Source organism: Oncorhynchus kisutch, linkage group LG20 (genome assembly GCF_002021735.2).
Source record: "Oncorhynchus kisutch isolate 150728-3 linkage group LG20, Okis_V2, whole genome shotgun sequence".
NCBI lineage: Eukaryota > Metazoa > Chordata > Actinopteri > Salmoniformes > Salmonidae > Oncorhynchus > Oncorhynchus kisutch.
This window is the reverse complement of record NC_034193.2, coordinates 24,767,040-24,783,772: the sequence shown is the minus strand read 5'-3', so window position 1 is coordinate 24,783,772 and position 16,733 is coordinate 24,767,040.

The following is a 16,733-nucleotide window of genomic DNA, read 5'->3' as shown; positions in this document are numbered from 1 at the left end:
GTCCGTCTGGATTTTTTATTTATTTAATTTTTAATTTTTTATTTCACCTTTATTTAACCAGGTAGGCTAGTTGAGAACAAGTTCTCATTTGCAACTGCGACCTGGCCAAGATAAAGCATAGCAGTGTGAGCATACAACAAAGAGTTACACATGGAGTAAACAATTAACAAGTCAATAACACAGTAGAAAACGAAGGGGGGGTCTATATACAATGTGTGCAAAAGGCATGAGGAGGTAGGCAAATAATTACAATTTTGCAGATTAACACTGGAGTGATAAAAGATCAGATGGTCATGTACAGGTAGAGATATTGGTGTGCAGAAGAGCAGAAAAGTAAATAAATAGAAACAGTACGGGGATGAGGTAGGTGAAAAGGGTGGGCTATTTACCAATAGACTATGTACAGCTGCAGCGATCGGTTAGCTGCTCAGATAGCTGATGTTTGAAGTTGGTGAGGGAGATAAAAGTCTCCAACTTCAGCGATTTTTGCAATTCGTTCCAGTCACAGGCAGCAGAGTACTGGAACGAAAGGCGGCCAAATGAGGTGTTGGCTTTAGGGATGATCAGTGAGATACACCTGCTGGAGCGCGTGCTACGGATGGGTGTTGCCATCGTGACCAGTGAGCTGAGATAAGGCGGAGCTTTACCTAGCATAGACTTGTAGATGACCTGGAGCCAGTGGGTCTGGCGACGAATATGTAGCGAGGGCCAGCCGACTAGAGCATACAAGTCGCAGTGGTGGGTAGTATAAGGTGCTTTAGTGACAAAACGGATGGCACTGTGATAGACTGCATCCAGTTTGCTGAGTAGAGTGTTGGAAGCCATTTTGTAGATGACATCGCCGAAGTCGAGGATCGGTAGGATAGTCAGTTTTACTAGGGTAAGCTTGGCGGCTTGAGTGAAGGAGGCTTTGTTGCGGAATAGAAAGCCGACTCTTGATTTGATTTTCGATTGGAGATGTTTGATATGAGTCTGGAAGGAGAGTTTGCAGTCTAGCCAGACACCTAGGTACTTATAGACGTCCACATATTCTAGGTCGGAACCATCCAGGGTGGTGATGCTAGTCGGGCATGCAGGTGCAGGCAGCGACCGGTTGAAAAGCATGCATTTGGTCTTACTAGCGTTTAAGAGCAGTTGGAGGCCACGGAAGGAGTGTTGTATGGCATTGAAGCTTGTTTGGAGGTTAGATAGCACAGTGTCCAAAGACGGGCCGAAAGTATATAGAATGGTGTCGTCTGCGTAGAGGTGGATCAGGGAATCGCCCGCAGCAAGAGCAACATCATTGATATACACAGAGAAAAGAGTCGGCCCGAGAATTGAACCCTGTGGCACCCCCATAGAGACTGCCAGAGGACCGGACAGCATGCCCTCCGATTTGACACACTGAACTCTGTCTGCAAAGTAATTGGTGAACCAGGCAAGGCAGTCATCCGAAAAACCGAGGCTACTGAGTCTGCCGATAAGAATATGGTGATTGACAGAGTCGAAAGCCTTGGCGAGGTCGATGAAGACGGCTGCACAGTACTGTCTTTTATCGATGGCGGTTATGATGTCGTTTAGTACCTTGAGTGTGGCTGAGGTGCACCCATGACCGGCTCGGAAACCAGATTGCACAGCGGAGAAGGTACGGTGGGATTCGAGATGGTCAGTGACCTGTTTGTTGACTTGGCTTTCGAAGACCTTAGATAGGCAGGGCAGGATGGATATAGGTCTGTAACAGTTTGGGTCCAGGGTGTCTCCCCCTTTGAAGAGGGGGATGACTGCGGCAGCTTTCCAATCCTTGGGGATCTCAGACGAGATGAAAGAGAGGTTGAACAGGCTGGTAATAGGGGTTGCGACAATGGTGGCAGATAGTTTCAGAAATAGAGGGTCCAGATTGTCAAGCCCAGCTGATTTGTACGGGTCCAGGTTTTGCAGCTCTTTCAGAACATCTGCTATCTGGATTTGGGTAAAGGAGAACCTGGAGAGGCTTGGGCGAGGAGCTGCGGGGGGGGCGGAGCTGTTGGCCGAGGTTGAAGTAGCCAGGCGGAAGGCATGGCCAGCCGTTGAGAAATGCTTATTGAAGTTTTCGATAATCATGGATTTATCAGTGGTGACCGTGTTACCTAGCCTCAGTGCAGTGGGCAGCTGGGAGGAGGTGCTCTTGTTCTCCATGGACTTCACAGTGTCCCAGAACTTTTTGGAGTTGGAGCTACAGGATGCAAACTTCTGCCTGAAGAAGCTGGCCTTAGCTTTCCTGACTGACTGCGTGTATTGGTTCCGGACTTCCCTGAACAGTTGCATATCACGGGGACTATTCGATGCTATTGCAGTCCGCCACAGGATGTTTTTGTGCTGGTCGAGGGCAGTCAGGTCTGGGGTGAACCAAGGGCTGTATCTGTTCTTAGTTCTGCATTTTTTGAACGGAGCATGCTTATCTAAAATGGTGAGGAAGTTACTTTTAAAGAATGACCAGGCATCCTCAACTGACGGGATGAGGTCAATGTCCTTCCAGGATACCCGGGCCAGGTCGATTAGAAAGGCCTGCTCACAGAAGTGTTTTAGGGAGCGCTTGACAGTGATGAGGGGTGGTCGTTTGACTGCGGCTCCGTAGCGGATACAGGCAATGAGGCAGTGATCGCTGAGATCCTGGTTGAAGACAGCGGAGGTGTATTTGGAGGGCCAGTTGGTCAGGATGACGTCTATGAGGGTGCCCTTGTTTACAGAGTTAGGGTTGTACCTGGTGGGTTCCTTGATGATTTGTGTGAGATTGAGGGCATCTAGCTTAGATTGTAGGACTGGCGGGGTGTTAAGCATATCCCAGTTTAGGTCACCTAACAGAACAAACTCTGAAGCTAGATGGGGGGCGATCAATTCACAAATGGTGTCCAGGGCACAGCTGGGAGCTGAGGGGGGTCGGTAGCAGGCGGCAACCGTGAGAGACTTATTTCTGGAGAGAGTAATTTTCAAAATTAGTAGTTCGAACTGTTTGGGTATGGACCTGGAAAGTATGACATTACTTTGCAGGCCATCTCTGCAGTAAACTGCAACTCCTCCCCCTTTGGCGGTTCTATCTTGACGGAAGATGTTATAGTTGGGTATGGAAATCTCTGAATTTTTGGTGGCCTTCCTGAGCCAGGATTCAGACACAGCAAGGACATCAGGGTTAGCAGAGTGTGCTAAAGCAGTGAGTAAGACAAACTTAGGGAGGAGGCTTCTGATGTTGACATGCATGAAACCAAGGCTTTTTCGAACACAGAAGTCAACAAATGAGGGTGCCTGGGGACATGCAGGGCCTGGGTTTACCTCCACATCACCCGCGGAACAGAGAAGGAGTAGTATGAGGGTGCGGCTAAAGGCTATCAAAACTGGTCGCCTAGAGCGTTGGGGACAGAGAATAAGAGGAGCAGGTTTCTGGGCATGGTAGAATATATTCAGGGCATAATGCGCAGACAGGGGTATGGTGGGGTGCGGGTACAGCGGAGGTAAGCCCAGGCACTGGGTGATGATGAGAGAGGTTGTATCTCTGGACATGCTGGTAGTAATGGGTGAGGTCACCGCATGTGTGGGAGGTGGGACAAAGGAGTTATCAGGGGTATGAAGAGTGGAACTAGGGGCTCCATTGTGAACTAAAACAATGATAACTAACCTGAACAACAGTATACAAGGCATATTGACATTTGAGAGAGACATATAGCGAGGCATACAGTAATCACAGGTGTTGAATTGGGAAAGCTAGCTAAAACAGTAGGTGAGACAACAGCTAATCAGCTAGCACAACAACAGCAGGTAAAATGGCGTAGACTAGGCAACGGGGCCAACAGATAAAACAAACAAGCAGAATGGAGTACCGTGATTTATGGACAGTCCAGCGTGCATCAGCTATGTAGCCAAGAGATCAGTGTCCAGGGGGCAGCGGTGGATGGGGAAGGGAAGCTGGACTGGCGAGTGTTATCCAGGTTAAAAAAACGAACAATGACTAAATAGCTTGTAGCTAGTTAGCTGGTTAGCTTCTGGAGGTTCTTGAGTGTGTTCTAAAAATAAATAAAAAATAATAGCGATTCCGTATCACATTGGGTGAGGCAGGTTTCCGGAAGGTATAAACAAATTAAAAGTCAAAAGAGATAGAAAGTAAATATGGGTCCGGTGGGCGTTTGGGACGCGGCGATTCAGGCGGTTAGCAGGCCTGTGCTAACAAGCTAACAGTTTGTAGGCCCGGGCTAGACAAGGTAGCAGTTAGCGGACCGGAGCTGGACAAGCTAGCAGTTAGCAGGCCGAATTAGCAAGCAGGGAGATAGCGAGGGCTAGAGAGTTAGCCTTTGGGGGACGTCGCGATGGGGTGAGTCTGTTTATTCCTCTTCATGCGGTGACATCGATAGACCGGTCGTGGGCCCGGGTATTGTAGCTCAGGAGTATGCTACGGTGGTAGCGCAGGCCGGGCTAGCTTCAAGCTAAGTGGGTGGAAACGCTAGCCAGGGGTAATCGTCCAGGGTTGCGGTTTAGCTAGATAGCTAGTTGTGAAGATCCAGCGTATTTGGAAGCTTAGGTTTAGCAAAATGTTTTTAAAGGGATAGCTATGTAAAAAACGAAAAATATGTAAAAAAACGAAAAATAAACAAAATATAAACAAAATATACAGGGACACGACACGACAGGACGACTTACTGCTACGCCATCTTGGAAGGTTGGATGGTTCTCCCATCTCCACGGAGGAACTCTGGAGCTCTGTCAGAGTGACCACCGGGCCTTGGTCACCTCCCTGACCAAGACCTTCCTCCCCCGATTACTCAGTTTGGCCGAGCGGCCAGCTCTAGGAAGGTGGTTCCAAACTTCTTTCATTTAAGAATGATGGCGGCATCCTCCCAGGTGGTGCAGTGGCTAAGGGCGCTGTACTGCAGCGCCAGCTGTGCCACCAGAGACCCTGGGTTCGCGCCCAGGCTCTGTCTTAACTGGCAGTGACCGGGAGGTCCGTGGGGCGACGCACAATTGGCCTAGCGTCTTCCGGGTTAGGGAGGGCTTGGCCAAAAAAAAAGAAAGAATGATGGAGGCCAATGTGTTCTTAGTGACCTTCAATACTGCAGACATATTTTGGTACCCTTCCCCAGATCTGTTTTGCTCTGACATGCACTATCAAATGTGGGACCTTATATTGACAAGTGTGTGCCTTTCCAAATCATGTCCAATCAATTGAATTTACCACAGATTGACTCAATCAAGTTGTAGGAGCATCTCAAGGATGATCAATGGAAACAGGATGCACTTGAGCTCAATTTCGAGTCTCATAGCAGAGTCCAAATACTTATTTAAATAAGGTATTTCAGTTTTTTTTTATTATACATTTGCTAAAATTTCAAAAACCTGTTTTCGCTGTGTCATTATGGGGTATTGTGTGTAGTTTGAAGAGGAATTGTTTTTATTTCATCCATTTTAGAACAAGGCTGTAATATAACACTGTGGAAAAAGTCAAGGGGTCTGAATACTTTCCGAATGCAGTATATATTTATCATTGGTAAACAGCTTGTGATAAACAAAAAAACATGTATGATGTGTAACTATTTGACATTTTTTAAGTGTTTTTCATGGTTGCAAACGCGGGGGACACGACGCAATTCAAGAAAGCCGCAATTCAAGAAAGACCCTTCTCCGGGCTTTGTGAGGTCTGATTTTCTGCACAGTGCATATGCAATAAACATGGCCTGGATCGCGACCATTACATTGAGGGCTAGTTTCATCTGCTTTGATATGTAGAAGTTGTATTTTTTTTTGTAACTTTGTTGAAAGGGGTACTGAACTCACAGTGCATGCTCTGTGCACAGTTAGCATGTAGCCTAGCGTGTTGTGCATGGTACTGAAGAAAAGTGAAAGTCATGTTTTGTTTAACCATGTCTGCATATTTAAAGTATATGGATACTCCAATGTCTGTTAACAATACAATTTCTTTGTTACAATAATGTGTGTGGGTGTGGGTGCTTTACATTCCCAGCACAGTCTGTATTATATTACTGTTGGCCACTAGATGTCAGTCTACGTTAGTAGCAGGACAAATAATTGACACTATTACTCCCCCTCTTCTCAAGTCAGTGCATCTGATTTTTCGGTGTAGGGTGAAGTTGCCCCTATACACTGATCTTGGGTCAGTTTTGCATTTACTTCACTAATGGTTAAGGTTAGGAATAGTGGAGGGGAAGCTGATCCTAGATATGTACCTGGGGGAAACTTCAGCCTGGGACATTATTCTCTCTAATCAGGGACTGATTCAGACCTGGGACACCAGGGCTGCGTTCACGCAGGCAGCCCAATTCTGACATGTTTTTTCACAAATCGGCTTTTTGACCAATCAGATCAGCTCTGAAAAAGATCCGATATGATTTGTCAAAATACCAGTTAGTGGGGAAAAATATAATAATTGGGCTGCCTGCCTCTCATACAGTATGACTAATAAAACCTTACCTTGAACTTGCACGTGTATAGAGCAGCCTATGTGATTGGAATCTGGCCAATCCGTGATATTAAAGGAATAATTCAGCCAAATTACACATTTACAGATTTGTTTCCTTACCTATAGTCAGGGAGAGACTGCAATTGGTTTTGCAAAACAAGTAACTGCCAGCAACTGCTAATATTTAGGAAAACTAATATTCAAAAACCACTAAGTCAATGTCCCACCAGTGAGCATGTGTTACATTTCATACCCAAATCATCTCAAAGTAACTTCAAAGTCATTGAGTTGCACAATCCCTTTGAGAAATGAATTTGACGTCTGCTTTCAGGTCATTGAGTCTAATTAACGTCCATTATTTCTTTATCTGTCCTCTCTTTTTCATCTGTCCATTTCTGTTCTATTATCATTGTCTGCCTGTTTCTTATCTTCCTCCTTTCTCTACCTCCCTACCGCTCCTCGCTGTCTATCTCTCCATCTCCCTCTGTCCTAAGGGGAACCCAACTCGTACCTGGCTCTGTGTGTGTGTGTGTGCATGTGCACAGAGCCTCCTCTTCCTATAGGCAGACTAAGTGCTGTGTGTAGGGCCCCTAACCACTAGGGAGCCAGACCATTTAAAAAAATAAATATATATAGGATTTTTAAGCAATCAGGCCCGAGGAGGTGTGGTATATGGTCAATATACCATGGCTAAAGGCTGTTCTTATGAACAACGCAACCCAGAGTGCCTGGAAACAGCCCTTAGCTGTGGTATAGTGGCCATAAACCACAAACCCCCAAAGTGCCTTATTGCTTCATACACTGGTTACCAATGTAATTAGAGCAGTAAAAATACATGTTTTGTCATACCTGTGGTATACGGTCTGTTATAAACTGGGTGGTTGGTTGGCTGATTGGCTGACAGCTGTGGTATATTAGACTGTATACCACAGGGCACTAATGCAGAGTTGTAATGTACTGTGGCTGGAGGGTATTTTGGAAGGATTTGGTCTCCCCCATTGTCATCTCTTGTGTGTGTGTGTGTGTGTGTGCGTGCGTGCATGTGTGTGTGCGTATGACAGCGAGTTCTCCGTCTTTGCTGGTTTCCCCTTTCCCCGACATCTCTCTTATTATCTCTTATTATCTCTGGTTTGTGAGTTCCAACTTTTTAAGTTGGTGTACAGTGTCACCAATCCCAGGGTGTGCATTGTGCCCCTCTAAAATAGCAGCAGGTGGGGTATATAATCCTCTCAGTACTCATAGCTAGCACACACACACACACAGCTGACAGAGTTCTCCATCCACACAATCTACAGTGGGGAGAACAAGTATTTGATACACTGACGATTTTGCAAGTTTTCCTACTTACAAAGCATGTAGAGGTCTGTAATTTTTTATCATAGGTACACTTCAACTGTGAGAGACGGAATCTAAAACAAAAATCCAGAAAATCACATTGTATTATTTTTAAATAATTAATTAGCATTTTATTGGTATATAGCCAGCCGGCCAGCAAGAACTAAGGAAAGACCGACAGACAGACGTAAGGAAGGACAGACGAACAGACTGAGCGACAGACAGACATTGTGACAGACAGACAGAGACGGACGGACTGACGAAGTGGGAGAATGCAGAGCGTCAGCATGCTGATGGGTAAGGCAGGGGGCAGTATGCGGGTGACCAAGCTGGACTGCAGTGTTCAGGAGGACTGGGAGAGAGGTCGGAGCTATAGCATTCATTGGCACAGCCTCAGCCTCATCTCGCACCCACAGGACAGGTAAGTGGCAGCTTCCATGCACACACACTAGCCTAGTGGTTAGAGCATTGGTCCAGTAACCGGAAGGTTGCTGGATCAAATCCCCGAGCTGACGAGGTAAGAATCTGTCGTTCTTCTCCTGAGCAAGGTGCATAACCCACTGTTCCCTGGGTGCTGTGGATGTCAATGAAGGCAGCCCCCTGCACCTCTGTGATTCAGAGGGGCTGGGTTAAATGCAGCAGACACATTTAATATAATGAATACATTCAGTTGGACATCTGACTAGGTATCCTTTCTACTGAAGGCCCACCCACTCATGTTTTTCTATATAAATGTTATGCTCTTTACTTGTCAGTTTTCCAAATAGGACATTATTTGTATTTTTACCTAAACATTTAAAAGCCATCAGATAGAATTCCTAGCAAGCAGTGCACTGGGTTAGTCAGACTTGATGAAATGTAACAGAACAGATGACCTGGAATGACATTCACTCTCACTGGATGGGTTGCCAAAAATAACTAACTGAAAGGCATATATCACTGTGCTCCTATGGCTATATGCACCATGCCACTGACTACTTCATTTGTTCATTTAGCAAACAAGACAGCTCATAATCCAGTGCCTGTATCGCAGTCAACACACCTACTGTATATTTTAGCTTTAATTAGCTTTATAAATGCTAAATGTTCACGCAGCCTCATGGCAAATTGTGTAGAATAGCATGAGATGAGCAATAAAACTGAGGATCTCTCCCTTTGCCATTCCCTCTCCAGACATTGGGAGGCCCGCAGACTGCTCCAGCACTGCCTCTCAGGCACCATGCAACAGGAGGCCATAATGCATCTCAGGCCCCCACAGATCTGCCTGAAGGGCTGCACACAACCAGGGCCCCTGCATCGCCAGGAGGAGGTGTGTTTCATCAGTGGGCTGAAAAGAGCCATAGTTGGGGTGTGGGTCAGGAGAGATCTAACCCCGGTGTGGTCCACCGTGGTGGGCTTCACCAATCTCCCCAGGGCCCCGGGTCGGGTTGTGACCCAGAGAGGGTGAATGAGGCAGAGAGAGGATAGTGGATGGATGACAGATAAAAAGAGACAGAATGCAGAATAGTGAGAAAAGGGAGGGTGATCGAATAAGAGAGAGAGAGAGAGAGAGAGAGAGAGAGAGCGCAAGCGGGGGTGAGGATGAGAAGTAATGGGGAACAGAGTGATAAAAGGTTGATGTTACACACAATTTTATACATATACAGTGGAGCAAAAAAGTATTTAGTCAGTCACCAAGTGTGCAAGTCCTCCCACTTAAAAATATGAGAGAGGCCTGTAATTTTCATCATAGGTACACTTCAACTATGACAGACAAAATGAGAAGAAAAAAATCCAGAAAATCACATTGTAGAATTTTTTATTTATTTGCAAATTATGGTGGAAAATAAGTATTTGGTCACCTACAAACAAGCAAGAATTCTGGCTCTCACAGACCTGTAACTTCTTCTTTAAGAGGCTCCCCTGTCCTCCACTCGTTACCTGTATTATTGGCACCTGTTTGAACTTGTTATCAGTATAAAAGACACCTGTCCACAACCTCAAACAGTCACACTCCAAACTCCACTATGGCCAAGACCAAAGAGCTGTCAAAGGACACCAGAAACAAAATTGTAGACCTGCATCAGGCTGGGAAGGCTGAATCTGCAATAGGTAAGCAGCTTGGTTTGAAGAAATCAACTGTGGGAGCAATTATTAGGAAATGGAAGACATACAAGACCACTGATAATCTCCCTCGATCTGGAGCTCCACGCAAGATCTCACCCCGTGGGGTCAAAATGATCACAGAACCACACGGGGGGTGAGCAAAAATCCCAGAACCACACGGGGGGACCTAGTGAATGACCTGCAGAGAGCTGGGACCAAAGTAATAAAGCCTACCATCAGTAACACACTACGCCGCCAGGGACTCAAATCCTGCAGTGCCAGACGTGTCCCAATGCTTAAGCCAGTACATGTCTAGGCCCATCTGAAGTTTCCTAGAGAGCAGTTGGATGATCCAGAAGAAGATTGGGAGAATGTCATATGGTCAGATGAAACCAAAATAGAACTTTTGGTAAAAACTCAACTCGTCGTGTTTGGAGGACAAAGAATGCTGAGTTGCATCCAAAGAACACCATACCTACTGTGAAGTATGGCGGTGGAAATATCATGCTTTGAGGCTGTTTTTCTGCAAAGGGACCAGAGTGACTGATCTGTGTAAAGGAAAGAATGAATGGGGCCATGTATCGTGAGATTTTGAGTGAAAACCTCCTTCCATCAGCAAGGGCATTGAAGATGAAACGTGGCTGGGTCTTTCAGCATGACAATGATCCCAAACACACCGCCCGGGCAATGAAGGAGTGGCTTCGTAAGAAGCATTGCAAGGTCCTGGAGTGGTCTAGCCAGTCTCCAGATCTCAACCCCATAGAAAATCTTTGGAGGGAGTTGAAAGTCCGTGTTGCCCAGCAACAGCCCAAAAACATCACTGCTCTAGAGGAGATCTGCATGGAGGAATGGGCCAAAATACCAGCAACAGTGTGTGAAAACCTTGTGAAGACTTACAGAAAACGTTTGACCTCTGTCATTGCCAACTAAGGGTATATAACAAAGTATTGAGATAAACTTTTGTTATTGACCAAATACTTATTTTCCACCATAATTTGCAAATAAATTCATAAAAAATCCTACATTGTGATTTTCTGGATTTTTTTTCTCATTTTGTCTGTCATAGTTGAAGTGTACCTATGATGAAAATTACAGGCCTCTCTCATCTTTTTGAGTGGGAGAACTTGCACAATTGGTGTCTGACTAAATACTTTTTTGCCCCACTGTATTTGACATTTTCTTGTGTTAGAAGGTACAGTATCATGTATGTAGCAGAACGTATCATTACACTCAAAGTGGGTTGGTGATAAAAAAAAAGCCTATTGTGTGTTTATTGTATTTACAGTCGCCATGAGCAAAGGCAATACACTACTAGCACAGCTGTCCCATGTTATGCAAGTGGAATGTTTTTGCAGATAGAGCTTTAGAGCCTTATCAGCCATGCTAAAAATGGCAGACATGCAGTTGTACTCTGCCAACCACTTAGTTCAAGGGTTTAAGCCGGCATCTGTTTTAAGAGTGTATATTGTTTTACTGTACGATTGGGTATCAGTTGCTTGCAATACACTTCAATCAGCCTTTAATATAGTAAGGTTTAGCTTATTTTTATGATGTACAACATTGGCGGGTAAAAGCTGATTAGCAGTGTTATGGCCTTTATTTTGTATTACTGTGATAACCTTTTGATAGCAACTTTCATCTGCCATCGTAAAACAAATAAACAAGCTAACGTTAAGCACTTTTCAAGAATGATTTGCTGTAGGACTGTTTCCCGCAATTAAGCTTGTCTTTGCTAGGAAAAGGTCTGATATTCTGCATGGTGCATGCAATAAACACAGCCTGGAACGTGACCACGACATTGAGGGCTAGTTTCGTCTGCTTTGATATGTGGAAGTACTATTTTTTTTGTAACGTTGATGAAACAGTTAGCATGTAGCTTGTTGAGCATGGTACTAAAGAAAAGTAAAAGTACGTTTTTTGTTTAACCATGTGCATTGTCTGCATTTTTTAAAAGTATATGGATACTCCCATGTTTGTTAATAATACAATTGCTCTGATACTAATATGTGTGTGTGCGTGCGTGTGTGCGTGTGCATGCGTAACATTCACAGGACAAAGTATGTGCAATATCACTGTTGGCCACTAGAAGTCAGTATAGGACAGTAGCAGGACAAATGACTGACCACAAGGGCTGCGGTCCAAACACTTAAAAGACACCCTCGTCCACTTACCCTTGCCATATGCCCTTGGGGGAAATCCCTGTCGCCATCTTGGAGGGTGGTCTAAATGATTAGCCAAGCAAGGGAAGTTTGCAACGTCAGCCCCATATCCCAAATTTTTAGTCGGTTTTACGAGTGTACAATTATGTTCACTCCGGGGCCTGAAACTCTGCAGAGATAATCTGCAGAGATAAAGCCAGTGGTGGAAAAATGACTTAATGTCGTACTTTAGTGAAAGTAAAGATACCTTAATAAAAAAGACTCAAGAAAAAATGGAAGTCACCAAGTAAAATACTACTTAAGTAAAAGTATTTGGTTTTAAATATTCTTAAGTATCAAAAGTAAATGTAATTGCTAAAATATACTTAAGAATCTAAAATAAAAGTATAATTATAAATAATTTCACATTCCTTATATTAAGCAAACCAGACAGCACGATTTTCTTGTTTTTTTAAATTTACGGATAGCCAGGGGCACACTCCAACACTCCGACATAAACATTTTGTTTGCGTCCGCCAGATCTGAGGCAGTAGGAATGAACAGGGACATTATTTTGATAAGTGTGCAAATTGGACCATTTTCCTGTCCTGCTAAGCATTCTAAATGTAACGAGTACTTTTGGGTGTCAGGGAAAATGTAAGGAGTAAAAAGTACATTGTTTTCTTTAGTAATGTAGTGAAGTAAAAGGAAAAGTTGTCAAAAATATAAATAGTAAAGTACAGATACCCCAACTACTGAAGTTGTACTTTAAAGTATTTTTACTTAAGTACTTTACACCACTGGTTAGCATGGGTTACATTTCATACCCAAATCATCTCAAAGTAACTTCAAAGTCATTGAGTTGCACAATCCCTTTGAGAAATGAATTTGACGTCTGCTTTCAGGTCATGGAGTCTAATTAACGTCCATTATTTCTTTATCTGCCCTCTCTTTTTCATCTGTCCATTTCTGCTCTATTCTCATTGTTTGCTTGTTTCTTATCTTCCTCCTTTCTCTACCTCCCTACCGCTCGCTGTCTATCTCTCCATCTCCCTCTGTCCTAAGGGTAACCCAACTCGTACCTGGCACTGTTAGTGTGTGTGTGTGTGTGTGTGTGTGCAGAGCCGCTGCTTCCCATATGCAGACCACACACTGTACATTGTGTAATTAACTGATGGTCCTTAACCTGCCCCATAGGGATATTGAATTCCTAACCAAATTGACCATGGGCATTACATTTGGGTTGCATGCAGCTGTGCTCTGAATTGACGATTACTTGGGTGCTGCCACTGCCAGCTGTGGGTATGTGAGAAGGATTGAAATAAACCCAACCCAAGGAAAACTGTTACGGTGTCACGTCCTGACCTTAGATCCTTTTTTATGTCTCTATTTTAGTTTGGTCAGGGCGTGATTTGGGATGGGCCTTCTATGTTTTGTTCTGTGTGTTATATTTCTATGTGTTTGGCCTGGTATGGTTCCCAATCAGAGGCAGCTGTCAATTGATGTCTCTGATTGAGAACCATACTTAGGTAGCCTGTTTTCCCACTTTTGTTTGTGGGTGGTTATTTTCTGTTTAGTGTGTGTTGCACCTGACGGAGCTGTTTCGGTTGTTCTCGTTTGTTACTTTGTATTTAGTGTTCAGTAAAGTTTATTAAAATGATTAACACTTACCACGCTGCACCTTGGTCCTCACCTTCTTCTCCCGACAACAGCCGTTACATACGGTGCCCTTCCTTACGTGACAGACTGACTTTATGACCAAAATAATACTATTCACATTTTGACATTAGAATAAATGTTTCTGACTCATATCGATGCGACATAGGTCATTTGTAAACAAGAAGTTGCTTTTTAGGGGCAGTCGCTCAACATGGTGTAAGTCTTGGCAAAATGTGTAGAATTGCAGGAAAATAATTTTAAAACTGCAAAAATATCTCTCCACCCCCATGACAAAATGGGTAGAATTGTAAAATGCTTGCTTTAAAACAAACATTTTCTGTACATCCATAGCTAAATGTGTGGAATTGCAGGAAATGAAGGGGGGCCACCAAAAGGTTTTAGCCCCCCTTAGGTGGGGGGGCCCCCAACCAAATCTCACTTAGGGTAATCTCACTGCTGTGGCAGGTGGCAGGTTTGGACGTGTTCATTGGGACACTCAGTGGTGTGTTTGATAGAAGCTTATCCCATAGAGCTTATCCCAGCACAGATTCTGGGTCAGACACTAAGGATGAGAGAGGTGTTAGAACTACTTTGCTGAGACTGGTTTAAAATAAATGACCAATTCAACTACCATTCTATAAACGGTATGCTGCGGGTGTCCTAGAATGGACACAGTACAGGATCAGGGATGGGCAGTTCTGAAGGGGGTGGGGGGCACAAAAACTCATGAGGAGCCGCTGTGGTTTGTGGGTCTGCATCCATACCCACACATGCAGTCAGACCAGGCCCTAGCCTTTTGGGGGCTCTAAGCAAAATTTTGTTGGGGCCCACCCCACCTTGCGAGCCAAACATTTTAGCGGCTCCCCTCTTGAGAGCGAAGAGAAAAAAAGCAAGTTTGCTTCAATTCTACAAAATGTTCCATGGGGTGCAAAATATAACTAATTTCATGCAATTCTACTAATTTTGCCATCCCTGAGCTAAAGGAACTAACCAGGGTCATATTCATTAGTGCACAACGTAGCGAAACATAGAAGAAGAAAAAATATATGCAAAATGAAAACAAGTGTTTCTTAAAGGGGCAATCTGCACTTGAAACAATAGCAAAGCGGGCACCCCACCACAGTTTTAGTGAAGGCCAAGGGATGGGGCTGGAGTAATGTAACCACTCTCAATTTCATTGACAGAGCTCTGGATGCAAGGACTGACCATCCATGATATCAACATTATAGTTTTAACCATGTTTTCAGGCTATACAGTGTTTGTTTACATTGTGAACTAACATTAGAGTAGATCAAGATTATATTTTGGGTTGTGATGGGATACGACAGTTGGTCAGGTAGTCCTTCCTTCTTTCAATATGTTTTTGTCCGTTTTGGTGCCTAATGAATACGACCCTGGATCTCTTCTTTGATATATAAAACAGATTTTGGAGAAAGCCTGCATTTATGCCTAATGGCTCTCAACTGTTGTGTACTTTGGGCTAGATTCAATCGTCTATCTGTGTTTTCCACTGTTCAGGCGGTGAAAACCTTCATATCAAACAGAAGTAAGTAAATGTGCTTGCGTGCTTGTGTACATGTGCATACGTGGATGTGTACTCCTTTCACTCTGCCCCTTGTCTACAGTATGTTTATGGCTAGTTTCATACCCGGATCTTTGTAAGCTTTATGTTTTGACAGGACACTCAATCTATACAAAAAAGAATGCACACGCATTGACCTCTCTATGATCTGACCTCATACCATTGAAGCCCAGAGTAAGCCCTTTAAATTGGATCTCTGTGGCATCTGACTGAGGGGATTGTCTGAGTAACAGGGAAAATGTGGAGACAGTACCATCGTTGACTGTGGTGCAAATTGAATAAGCTATGCACATTTTTCCTGTCATACTTTGATGCCCTCGCACTGTTGTCTTTCATAGCGTTGCTAAATTCATGTCAATAGAGTCCCTGTGTGTGTGTGTGCGTGCGTGCGTGCATGTGTGTTTGGCGTGTGTGTGAGACAAAGAGATCTTAGACCGTCTCAGTGCCGATGAGATTGGAGAGGGAAGCAGGTGTTATTTATTGCTTTAAATGCATTTATTGCACTTTTATTCAAATACTGTAACAGTAATTCATAAATTGCAACATTTACGAGCCTTTGAATTTTACTACCTAGCAACATACATTTGTAATATGTCACATGCGTCACATTTTTTAAGCTTTAGAATTGCAGTGTACAAGCGTTCCACATTTACTGGCGTCATACAACAGAAAACTTCAACTGGAACACTCTTAGTAACTAGTGCACAAAAAAACTCTTTGCAAACTACGCCACCAAATTTGAATGAAACAGCATAAAACACTTTCACCCATTGGGACGATGCTATTCTACCCACACACGCATGGTCCAATGAGGGCCCCATAACCGTTGAACCAGCATGGACTAGCCCGTGTTTGGCTTGGTGTGGACTAGCCTGTGATGAGCTAGCCCGTGTTGGGCTAGTGTGGGCTTGGTGTGGGCTAGTCTGTGATGATCTAGCCCGTGTTGGGCTGGTGTGGGCTTGGTGTTGGCTTGGTGTGGGCTAGCCTGTGATGAGCTAGCCCGTGTTGGGCTGGTGTGGGCTTGGTGTGGGCTAGCCTGTGATGAGCTAGCCCGTGTTGGGCTGGTGTGGGCTAGCCTGTGATGAGCTAGCCCGTGTTGGGCTGGTGTGGGCTTGGTATGGGCTAGCCTGTGATGAGCTAGCCCATTTTGGGCTGGTGTGGGCTTCCATGAGATCACAGTAATGATAGTTTTAACCATATTTTGAGGCTGTATATGTTATGTTTACAATCCTCTTCTTTGTAAACAATGAATAAAACCTTATATTTTGGGTTATGATAAAGATAGACGTTTAAACTAAGCTCATGAGTTGAGTTACAGTATATCCTTCAAAATATAAATGGGAAAATATCAAGGATGATTGAACAGCTTCCCAAAACCCAGACCGTAGCTTTATTATGATGTAGTTATTGGATGGGACTGGGATTGTGTTATGAGGGTTTGGACCTTTAAAACCAATTATCTCAGAATCATCTTTTTGCAGAACCTTGTCATCCCCTCTCTCATAATGACTGACCA